Genomic DNA, 13,205 nt, shown 5'->3' on the forward strand with positions numbered 1-13,205 from the left:
GGGAGGCGAAAAACAGCAAAGTTTGCCTCTTCTCCCCTTCCACCTGGAAAGCTGGATCAAAAGTCCTCTGTGGGTGCAAGGAGCTGCTTATCTTGAAAAACTTTTTGCTGTTGCCCCTATTTTATGGAGGTTTTCAGGAAGAGCACCTATTGCAGCCTTTTCATCAAATGGACCTGATATATCCAAATTACACTTTGGCAAATGTATAGATGAACCTCATTTTGCATGTGTGTTTGTGTGGCAGAGTGTCCTTCAGTCAGTTACAACAGGCATAAAGTACGGAGTTACGTTTTGCTGGTCATATCTCGTGAGATTTTATCACACTTTAGAAAAGCACGGTACAGCATGCTCAGTAAAATATGCCTTTTAAAAAGGATAAACTCCGTGGCAAAAGAAAACCATCCATGAAACTGGAAACATGTTGAAATTCTTGCATATGTCACAAATATGTAACACTTAAGTAGGGTTGTTGGAGGACTCCAGTGGAAACGAAAGGAGAAAATGTTTGCATATTTTTCCCATATCCCCAATGGAAATCAACAGCTGTGGCTGTTGTTTTCAGTCTGCAAACTGAAATATTATGAAATATGATGTTACTACATTTCCCCCTCCCAATTTGCATTGTGTTTTATTTGCATTGAAATGGTGTGAAATAATGTGACAATAACGTATGTGGTTTTAAGAGAAGGGTAGTACCTCTGGTGGTGGACAGTTCATACACCTTATGGTGTCGTTTGTCCACTTTTAATCCTCTCCCAAGTCTCAGCTCTCACCTGTGGCTCCTAGAAGCTCTCAACATGCAACAGCAGCCATACCCTGGGAATGGCTTCGGCTGGCCGGCTAAACCAGGTGAAGGTAACCAATGGGTCTGAAACCTTCAGTGGGCTAGGGACTTCCCCTGCATGTGAAGGCAGGCTCCAGAGGATTGGGTGAAATAGACCAATAATGGATCCAATGGTCAAGAGGGTGGTTTCTGCATGTGTTGTAGAGGGAAATGAGGGGCAGATGAGGCTTGTCATCTTGGGAAGATAGCCCATCTAGGAGAAGGGAAACTCTGATCCCAAAGTTCCGCTTCCTGGCAGGATATCTTAATGACAAGAAAAGGCTAGATCTGAAGTCCCTAAGATGGTTGGGGACATCTTATGCACCTCCTTCTGGCAACTCCTGCAGCCAAGCTGATGCCAAACGTGTTGCTCTGCTTTCCTTTGGACCACATCAGTGGGGCTGAGTGGGGTGGGCTTGTAGTCTGGGGAGTCCAGAACCTTCCTACACACTGCCCGGGCTTGCACTCTGAGGAGGTCACTTTGTTGCTGCTAATGCAGCAGTTTGACTTCGCCCCCGGAGGTGCACTCTGTTGCGTCTCGAGACATACAAATGCAAAATAATAACAATAATAATAAGTAAAATTTCACTACTGTGGACAGTGAGCCAGATATGGTAGCTGAGTTGCAGTGGAATAGAAACAGCGCCGAACACTGGTTGGAATGGAACCGGATGCCTACATTCCTGCAATGTGGATTTTAAAAGTAGCAGTGCAAGTTGAGGATAGCTGTCATGCACTTATTTCTTGCTTTCTGTGTACATGCCAAGTGCCAGCACTGCTTTACTTTTGTGTGGGTGAGTCAGTGTAGGTGGAATTAGATGGGGGGGGGGGAGAGAGAGAGAGAGAGAAAGAGAAGGCCACACATTTCAAATGAGAAAATGCCGTGATTTTTAATCATCGGATAGAAATAGTAATTTAGAAACAGAGCATTGTGAGATCAGAATAAATGAATCCTCAGCAGCACATCATTTTTTACCCTGACTTTTTCCACTAGGTCTTACTTTTTTATTTCAAAAAATTCAAAGATGAAACTGGATGAATATGTACGGAATGCATACATGCCACTTGGAAAACAAAAAAAGCTCTGTTTAAAGAACACTGTACATGTGTCATCCAAAGTGCAAAGCCAGGCTCACATTGCAGGAAAAGGCTGCTCTATGACTTATCTTTAAATGCTATATCCATCCTCACCCTTTGTAGCCAGCAATCACCGAATGGAAACTGGTTTGTTTTGCAACCACACAGGTTTTCCAAAGAGTGAATCCATTTTGGGGGTTGGGGGCAGTAGGCAGTTACCTGGCCATTTTGTAATAGGAGTACCCTCAGACGACTATTATTACTATCCGAACTGCTGGCAAAACATTTTTACACCAGAGGTAATAGATTTTCTTCAATAAATGGACTGTGACCGCGTCTTAAATTTATTCAAGAAATACTTAAGTAATTAGGCTCTCCAGAGGTTGAGGTAATAAAGCTGTGTGATAAGAGAACCAACTGCAGCCTGATTGGACCGCTGCTAATGTTACCCCTAAGATTAAGGAGCAAACTCCAATTTCTACAGAGATTATTTTTTCACAGCTGGAAGAAAAGGTAGGATAATAAAATATGAAATAAATAAATATGAAATAAACATATGAAATGTGCCTTCAGAACTTCCGTCTCTTTGTTGATGAGCACTTCCCTTCCCATCAGCTGTGTGAGAGCCAATCCGTCTGTCCGGCTCTCACACATGAAGGGACTGACAGGTGGGAGAGGTTCTTCCCTGCCCATTAACTGAGCTGATACAAGCGACACCTCATTTTACAAGATTTGGTGTATGCATGCGGTGGTTCAGAACCTAACCCCCGCACAAATGGGGAGTCGTCTGTATAGTGAAATTAAAAGATATATATTTAGGGGAGAGGGCAGATTTTGTCCTTGCTCAGTTGCCATATTACCAAAGTCCACCCCTGTAGAACTTCAAGCTATTTTAAAATACTTCTTTGCTTTTCATTTTCCTTTGTCCTCCACATGTGACCCTTGCTTGAGGATGTGTTCTGGAGAACTTGTCACACTTTTGAGACATTTGGGCTGGTTTCAGTATTGCAAAACAACTGTGTGTGTTTCTTCTTCTTCTTCTTCTTCTTCTTCTTCTTCTTCTTCTTCTTCTTCTTCTTCTTCACCAACATGCATACCTTTGCTTTTTTTAAAATAATTTTTGAGCCTCTGAAATGGGCCAGGGACTCTAAGGTCACATCCACAGCAGATTTAAAGCATATATGAAGCATGTTTAAAGCACATGATTTACCCCAAAGAATCCTGGGAATAGTAGTTTATTCTTCACAGAGTAACAATTCCCAGAACCCTTAAATTCCCAGGATTCCTTGTGGGAAGCCATGTAATTAAATGTGTGTTTGCGGTACAGTGTGGATGTGCCCTATTTTTAATGAAATTGAGATTCCTGCATTTCACAGGGTTGTTGTAGATGACCCTCGGGATCGCTTCCAACTCTACAATTCTATGATTCAAAGTGTTGTTTCAGTGCAAGAAAAGAGAACTGGATTCATGGCCAGAAGTGGAACATTTTTGTTTTTACCATTATGCGGAATTTTTTTTTGGGGGGGGGGGTAAGTCATTGCCTTCAGTATAAACAATATACAGAAAAAGGTGTCATAGTCACCTTTATAAGGTAAAAAAAAAGTGGGGGAAGGGGAGGGAAGATCCAGTTCAGCTGTGCCCTCGCTTTGCCGCCCACGTGTAACCTTTCAAAGGAACCCTCTATTCATCAAAAGCTATTCATAACAGCAACATTCAAAAAATGTCATTTTGAATTGATGTTTTGAAAAACACAGATTACCATCAAAAGTGCAAAAGGGCAGCAGGGGCTTAAACAAATAATAACACAAAGATCCCCATTGTGTGCTCCGAGCTTATGATAAGTCATTTCATACCGTCCATGATATTTGATTCTGGGTGGCCAAACGATACTAGCATATTTAATTCTCTGGGGTCTTTTTTAGGCCACTTGTGAGATGCTAACGTCGTATTGTTCAAGAAAATGAACCGGGGGGAAAAGACAATCAAAAAAGAAGATTCCGTTTTCTAGCTCAAAACTTCTTGGCATTCCTCCCTGTCTCATATGAAAAGCAACATTTTCTGAGATTATGTACATAAAAGAGGCTGCTCTAAAGTTTCTTTTTCAAACAGGGTGTATGAAAATTCACAGGACCCATTGATTGCATCACTGTTTCAACATACTCACAAATAATATATCCTGAATCAGTTGTTCCCAAACCTCCTTCCTATCCATGGACCGCTTGAAAATTGCTGAGGTTCTTAGCAGACCATATAGAACTGGTGGATTCCCCCAGCCCCACACTCTACCTATGAGAAATTCGGGAAAATTCTCTATTCCCTGAATGCAATGTCTTCTCATTAAGGGATCAGGATGGTAGGGGGGGAAACACAGAATAATTTTTTTTGGCACAGTATGTTAAAACACCATGCTTTATATATTAATGAGATTTCTTGGGGTTCTTGGTGCATTTACACATAACCTGATTTGCATAAGATATTCTATTAATTTGTTTACTTAACAATTCTGTTACTCTCTTCCTCAATCAGTGCAAACAAATAGAGTTTTTAATACCAATTAATAGCTTAACAGGCCAAGTTCTCCCTTTTCCCTACCAAAGTTAGTATGCGTTTAATCATCCCCTGAACATGAGGAAAAGGAAATGAAATGTTATGCCAAAGTGCTTTAACATCTGAAATGGCCCTCTGTTCAATTAAATACTCACCCACATCATGTCTAATTACTGTAGTGATTAAGTAGTAAGGACCATAGTCCCATGTGGCCTTCACTTCTGAAGAAAATAGCACGCCATGCGTTAACAAGTTTCGTTTTCCTTGTAAAATTATTGTGGAATTTTCTACTTCTTGAGGCTTTCTCCTAACCTTGCTTTTTCTAGGTTTCTTAAAAAAGAGAGAGAGAGAGAGATTCATTTGCAAAGCATCAAAGGAAGTATTTCCCCAACTCTGAAGATGTGCATCTCTATGACAGTATCATCCGCTACCTTTTAAATATTTGTATGAATTTCTGAAGAAAGAAAAATAAAATATACGATGCATTTGCATTCTTTTGGTGCTGGGAGGAGGTGTTTGCCTCGCTCTGTCTAAAGAACAAACAGGAAGGGAAGGAGGTTTCGATGAAAGCCCAGAGACCTTTACTCAGCAAGGAGCTGCCCTAACAAACAGCCAGTAATTGATGCAACTTTGGTTTAAAACCTCAGTCCTAGGAGACACCCTAGTAGATCTCATTTGAAAACGCATTTTTCCCATAGCTCTCACAGTTTAACCATGAGATCAAGATTTATTTATTTTCTGGCTCTGTGAATTTATATATATATATATATATATATATATATGCCTAAAGTTCAGAAGCATGGAGCTTGCTTTGAATTTAATTTGCAGATTATGTTCAAATTGCCTGTCTTGATGGATCAAACAGCAAGATCAACAGCTTCTGTATATTTTATGATATACTTAATATTGTGACATTGGTTATCATGTTTGGTTTTCCCAGAAGTTACCTTTCAGAGGGATGTTGTCCTTTGTCCAACATTACACTGAGAGTTGAGGCTCCAGTCCTTTCATTAAGTGCCACTGATTTGCATGAGGAAGTACCACGGAATTCCAGTATTACTTTATATTTTCTTTATTATAATTATTCTAATTTATTCAACTTACATCCCAACCCTTCTTCCTGAAGGAACTCAGGGCTAGCCAACACAGCAATACTAAAATCATTTTGAAAAGCATTCTAAAAGCAGGTACTAAAAAAACCAAGCTTTAAAGCATTCACTCAACCAGTGGTTTTTGGGTTGTCAGGAACACTAGTGTTCAGACACCACATGCCTGGGTAACGTCGGTAAGCAGGGAGATGGGCATATCACCATGGAGGTCATTCAATAAATGGGGAACAGCTACTAAACAAAGGACCAGTCAGAGAGCAGCCCCACTGGCAGCACTTTCAACAAGGCCTCATTTGCCATTTATTGGGTTCAAGATGGTTGATACTGGGGAAAGTGCCCTTTGAGATATTTGGGTCCCAAGCGATTTTGAGCTTTATATGCAAGTCAACCTCAGCTACTGTCCACACTGGACTCGGTATACCCTGTTTACACAAACAAAGCTCTGAGAACCAAACTACAGAGGGCTAACTGTTTTAACTGGTTCCAAGGAAATATAGTTCTGTACTAAAATCTATTGCCCTGAAGGAAGAATGACCCATTCCAACCTGCCATTAGGCCAGCATGGAAGGTAAGTTCTAACACCTTCAATGAATCTCACACAAAGAGAACATTAAGGGAGTTGGGTACGTTTAGCCTGGAAAAGAGGAGACTGAGAGGAGATATGGTAGCCATTTTCAAATATCTAAAGGGCAGCCACATGGAAGATGGGGCAAGCTTGTTTTCTCCTGCTCCGGAGGGTAAGACCCAAACCAACCAGTTTGCAATTTTGATTTTGTTTTTTTTAAAGTCCTCACAAAAAATCATAAGCATTTTAATGTGATTTTCTGTTTAAAAGGCGCATTTGTCTATATTTTTGCCCAACACACACATTTTTGCAAAGCAATTTTTGTGTGTTATTTCTACCAATACATGCCTTTACTTATTTATTTGGCTACTTCATCTCATTATATGCAGTTTTGTCTACATTTCTTTGCAGGACAACCCACACTGAAAAATTCAAAAAAGTGTGAATTTTGAAGGAAGCCTGTTGATTCAGCTCTCACATCATTTCAGAAAGTGCAAATTAGTTTAGGTTCACTAATCAATATGACCTCAATCAGATTTATTCCCTCATCCCTAATATACACAATGTCACCATTCCCATGTTGTGGAATCCACTTCCCGCAGAGAGACGGTCCTCACTATTGACTTCCAGGTGTGTCCTGAAAACTTTTTTTATGCAGCAAGACTGTGCAGCTGTTAAAATGTTCTTGACTAGCCAGTCATTTTAAATAATATTTTGAGCTGCTTTTTATTGTATATTTTACATGAGAGGCCTTGATATTTTACATGAGATGGCAGTATAGAAACATTTTTATAAATGAATGAATGAGGGAAGATGTGTGTCTGCAGATGTACAGTTTTGACCCTGAGGCTACCAGTTGCTGATTCCTATCATATATTTAGTGAGTTGCCTTGGAGGATTTCAAAAGTATATTTTCTCAAAGAACAGAATGGCCCACACATCTTGAAGGGAATTTCAGTCTAGCTCCATATCTGTTTCCCAGTTTGTTTTCATGAAAAGCACTGTCAGAACAAAAAATTGTCCCCAAGTAAAGCTAAAAATGCAGAGCTGACAGTACACACGGTCCCCAATATTTATTCAGAAACAAGCATGCCCAAAATAAACTTATATTTGCAAAATATGAGCATTTGCTACACACTAAGTTTGGGGAGGTGGTCACTATTTGGAAGACTGTACCCAAGGCTGCCATCTGGTGGTGTCACCCATACACATTTACATCAGCAAGGAAACACAATGCAATAGTAATTTTCAAGCAAGGGCTTTTGTTTAGAGGGATAAATCTACGTTAATTTAGTTACCAAAATCCTTCCACTCTGTAATTAGCTTTTTATTACTTTAAACAGCCGTGCGTTAACAGATGAGAGTCATAAGCTAAAGTACCTTGTAGCATTTTCCTAAATGATCTGAATTCATCTAGAACGGTACATCAGGTGTCCTAAGCATCCGGAATAGCATTCATTCTCCTCCCCAGCAAAATAATTTCACTATGGAAAAGAGGCTCACTTTCCTTTCATATATATATAAAAAGATGTTATCCTTTATTTTCCAAGCCTGATTCATGAAACATTCATGATCTAGTATATATTTATCTTAACAAATTGTGATCACTCTTGGTTGAGAGCATCAAACCAGCAATAAGGGTATTTAAAGAGAATTTAATGGGATTTCTCCCCCCCCCAAAAAAAAGTTTAGAAATATGAATAGGAGAAAAGACATCAGGAAGTGAATCCAGCAGACCAGAAACCTTATCACGTAGTTCAATTCCATTTATATTATCAGAACTCTCCCAAATATGAATATTGTATGATATTGCAAAATGTTTCGGCTACGTGAGTTCCTTTCACTAAATAGCTCCGTGTTATCTGAGACTCATGCTGCATTGGCAGCCTCATCCTTGGAGCCAATGTGGTATAAAATACATGCAGGATTGGTTGCAAGAACCGCTGGACCAAGAGGCAGGGAAGTCCCTGAGTGCACTGTCCATGCACTGCCCAACTTCCATTCTGACATCTCCACTTAAAAGTATTTGATAGCAGCTGTAGAAAAAACCCTCTGCCTGAGATGCTGGAGGGCTGTTGCTTTTCTGGCCTAGATGGATGCATACTGTGATCTGCTATAAGGGTGCTTTCTAGGTTCCTATGCAGTTTGCAGCCATGTGGTTAGGAGCATAGGGTGTGCTTCCTTATACCAGGTCAGACCCCTGGCTCAGCATCGTCTACTCCAGCCTTCCACAACCAGTTGTTTTGAATGACAGCTCTCATCAGCCCTAGCCAGCACAGCCAATGGGCAAGGGTGACAGGAGATGCATTCCAAAGTATCTGGAGCGTTGGCCTTTTAAAGATATTTGAACGGTTCTTTAATCTGTTTCGCCAGCCACTTTTAAAATTAAAACAAACAATCAGCATAAAAAATAGGAGCGACTTCTTTGGCAGTTTTTAGTGAGCAAAGCAAGGCGGGGAATGTGAGAGAAGGTACTCCTTGAGATAATTAAGAGCCATTTAGGATAACGCCAAACATCATTTAGGATAACCCCTTGAACTAAGGACAGAAACAAACCGGTAACCAAATACAGTTGTTTAAAAATTGGTATACAGTGGTACCTCGTGTTAAGTACTTAATTCGTTCCAGAGGTCTGTTCTTAACCTGAACTTGTTCTTAACCTGAAGCACCACTTTAGCTAATGGGGCCTCCTGCTGCTGCCGCATCGCCGGAGCACGATTTCTGTTCTCACCCTGAAGCAAAGTTCTTAACCCGAGGTACTATTTCTGGGTTAGTGGAGTCTGTAACCTGAAGCGTATGTAACCTGAGGCATATGTAACCCGAGGTACCACTGTAATATAATCCCTTCCTATTGAAACCAGTCACCTATCTTCACTTTGTTCTTTTTTGTGCCTGTTACAATACATTTTTATTTTGTTTGCTTTATTTCCAGACATGTAGAAGCTGCATGGTGTGTGTGGGGGTGGGTGGGTGATTTTCTGATTTAGCTTATTGTTGATTTTAATCTGTGAATGTTTTTAAACACCTGCTGCTAATTGAGAATTTTAATGTTTATTCTATATTTTTGTGAACCACTGGGAGGTTTTCTCACAATCAAGTGGTATATAAATGTTGTCAAATAAATGAAGTAAAATAAAATCATGGTGCCCATCAGCTGGTTTTTCCGGACCATCTTCAAGGATGTTGTCTTGGAAGATAAGCATGACCTTGCTCTCTTATGCGGTCACTAATTGTTTGAGGGGGTTGATGCTAGTATGAGATTAAAAGGGATCAAATTGACCTTGAGAGTTCTCAGCAAACCAACATATGCTTTTGAGAGAAACTGTAGAAATGCACTGACATATTTTGATTAACGTGGGAAGAATATTTGCTGGTCTACACCAGTACTTTCTCAGCCTTGGGTCCCAAGGTGTTATTGGACTGCAACTCCCATCATCCCTGACCACTGGTCCTGCTAGCCAGGGATCATGGGGGTTGTAGTCCAATAACATCTGAGCATCCAAGGTTTGGTCTATGCTACAAAAAGGCCTAGAACATGGGTAGACAAACTAAGGCCTGGGGGCTGGATCTGGCCCAATCGCCTTCTAAATCCGGCCCATGGACTGTCCGGGAATCAGCTTGTTTTTACATGAGTAGATGTGTCCTTTTATTTAAAATGCATCTCTGGGTTATTTGTGGGGCATAGGAATTTGTTCATTTATTTTTTTCAAAATATAGTCTGGCCCCCCCACAAGGTCTGAGGGATAGTGGACCAGCGTCCCCCTGCTGAAAAAGTTTGCTGACCTCTGGCCTAGAATGTATGAAAAAGTGTAAAGAGCCTCCACAAACACCCACCCACTTCTCTCCTTCTCTCGCACACACACATATATCATTGTCGTCTTCACCACCATCAGTTTTGTTGCTTTCATTGGTTACAGCTGATTCTTTTTCAGGATGCTAACATTTGCTCATATCTCATTGCACACCCTGTCAAGGAGGGCAGCCTGTGACCCTCCAAATGTTGTAGGACTACAACGACCATGGGGAAGTGTGGGTTATTAGGGGAGCAGTGGTAACTCTGGTGAGGGACAAGTCATGCTCCTTCTGAGGTAGTTTGTCCACCTTTACACCCTACACTCAGCAGTCAAACCCAGGGAAACCGCTTTGACTGGCCAGCAAACCAGGTGACACTAGCTGATGGGTCTCAAACCCTCAGTGAGGTAGGAACTCCCCCTGCATGCAAAGACAGGTTCCAGTGGTATGAGAGGAGAAAGCCAATAGTGGGTCCAACAGCCAAGAAGGTGGCTTCTGCACATGCTGTAGAGGGAAGTAAGGTGCAAATGGGGCTTGTCAACCTGGGAAGGTAAGAAAACTCAGATCCTAAACTCCTGCTGTGTTGTGGGATATCTTTGGGAGAAGAAAAGGCTAAGGAGTAAACCCTACACAAACCTGGCGTCCCTAAAATGGTTGGGTGGCATCTTGTATGCCTCCTTCCATCAACTCCTGCAGCCAAGTTGGTGCCAAACATATTGTTCTGCTTTCCTTTGGACCACATCAGTGAGGCTGAGAGGGTGGAAGGTCATTGTCTGAACAGCCCAGGATGTCCATACACATTGCCCAGACTTGTGCCCCAGAGAGGTCACTTTGGTGCTGCTGATGCAGTGATTTGACTTCATCCCCAGAGGCACACTCCATTGTATCTCAAGACAGACACCAATAACAATGACCATCAGCCCTGGTCATTGGTCATACTGGCAGGTGCTAAGGTGAGTTAGATTCCAACAAGAGCTGGAAAAAAACCACAGGTTGCCCATCCCTTGATTTTACAATAGTTCCTCGAGATGAGCATGACAAAGGACATATTGATTACTGACATGAAGAGGACATTTTGACTACTGAGAAAAGTTGAAAGGAGATGGAGATTTCCCTTCCTTATTCTTGCTAGTTCTTATAGTTACACAAACACACACACAAAAATTGTATGTGGGTACAGTATATGTGTGCATTTGTAATCTATATAAACATTGTCACCGGTTATTGCTTCAGGGTGACCAGCTGTAATTTCAAAACATTTCAAGGTTGATTCCCCCCACCCCCAAAGTGTGAAATTGTTGCACAAACTGTATGTAAAATTTGGGATGATTTCCACCCCGCCCCCTTTTCCCCTTTTCCAAAGAGTCGATTCTGTTTATTACCTTGAAAAGGGCACTAAATGCATTTATGACTGACTAGGAGAATTATTCTCCTTGCTGCAGTCTCTCAGATTAAGCTGTTGGCCTTTGCTACGATGTTAAGCAATGTCCTTCATGGTATTGCAATTCACTTAAAAATAGATTATTGCCAAACTGCTTGTACAGATTGAAATTTTCACGACATGCTTCCTGCTGGCTTAACATTTTGTTATATCCTGTAGCTTGAATATTTTGCAAGACATATTTGCAATGTGGCACCGCTTCTTTCAAAAGATTAGAAAGCTCACCATTCCTGTGAGACTTGTGTCAGCATCTGATTTCATGCACAAGGTAATCTTTAAATATTAATACGGAGCAAGGTCATGCTCCCTTTAACCCCCAAAATGGAGTTAGTAAATCATGATATGGCAGTAAAAAAAAGTAAAAAAATGCAGGCCACATAACTCTTTGTTTAGGGCAGAATCTAAATTCAAATTAAATGATATTGGCTGCAGTTTGTACGTGTGTGTGAATGTTTGTGTGTGAGAGCTCAAGAGATATAATGCAACACCCCAAGAAAGCATTTGGGGGATATATTTGCCCCATTAATTTAAAAAACCATTAGGAAATGTCCTACAAGAATGTGAAGTAGATGTGAGGATTGCTGTGTGAGCCAGGAATATAAGCAGGTTTTCACTGCTAGATCTGTTTGCAGCTGCTATGCAAGATGAACGACTGAACTGCAGGTGGCAGCTTCTCCCGACTGATTCTGTCCACCCAGGCTGACCATTGGCTCAGCAGCAGAGCATATGCCCACACTCCCAGGGTGGGCACCCTCCCAAGGGGTGTGGGGTGTGGAGGGTGCCCTCCCAGGTGTGGGATAGCCGCTTGGGTGCACGGAATGATGTGCGGCCCTGCAGCCAGGGGTGGAGCAAGCTGCCCACAGGGGCAGAGTAAGCCGCCAATGGTGGACATTTGGTGCACTGCCCGCCTACAACTGCCAAATGCCATCCCCCTCAGCGAAGACACCCGGGGCGGTCTGCCCCCACTACACACCCCTTCCTCCACCCCTGCATTGGCTCCTTCTTGGTGGGAAGGAGTACAAAAGGGATTATTTTTCCAGTTGAGCCTTGCTCAAGGTCTTCCTGAGCTCTGCATCCTTGGATATTTGTCAGTCCCCACTTGGGCCTTTCTCCTGGTCTATCCATTGTTTTTGGTTTACTCTTGCTTCCCAGTTCCTGGCTCACCTCAGATGGCTCAGCCCTGACGCCACCGCATCACCAATGCAAGTGCAGATGAGCATTAGGATTGTACATTCCCCGTGATCATCCCAAACCTGTAGAATTGGGTTGGTATTTGTTTGGAAGCAAATAAGGATTCCTTGGGGACAGCCATTTGTTAATGCACACCTATTTACTTGTCGAAAATATACAAGCATGAGATTATCATCTCTCTTTCAGCCCACCAAGTCCTTCTTGGGCCCCACAAAATCATAGAAAGAGGACTGGCTTAAAGGGATGCATTATGGGGAAAATCCCAATGTACATGTATAAAATGGAGGAGGTGGACAGATACCTGGCATGGGAGTAGTATATCACGGAAAAACCATCTCAGGATTGCAGCCAGTCATAAACTGCAGGAACTAACTCCTAGAAGCTGTGGGGGCTTTGGCCTCCACAATATTTTAGTCAAGTTGGCACCACTGGGCAATAGTGTGATGTGGCTGCAAAAAAGGCTAATGTTAATTTGATGCCTTAATAGAATCTTAGTTTCCAAGTCTATTGCAGGGCCACTGACTGAAGACTAGTCAGACCTCATCTCAAGTGTTTCCAGTTCCAAGTACCGCACATTGAGAAGGTTATAGAAAAATTGGAATGTGTTCAGAGGAGAGCAATGAAAAAGGTCAGGGGTATGTAAAAAAAGCAATCTTCTTT

The sequence above is a fragment of the Podarcis cretensis genome, assembly GCF_951804945.1.
Source record: "Podarcis cretensis genome assembly, chromosome: 6".
In the NCBI taxonomy this organism is placed as follows: domain Eukaryota; kingdom Metazoa; phylum Chordata; class Lepidosauria; order Squamata; family Lacertidae; genus Podarcis; species Podarcis cretensis.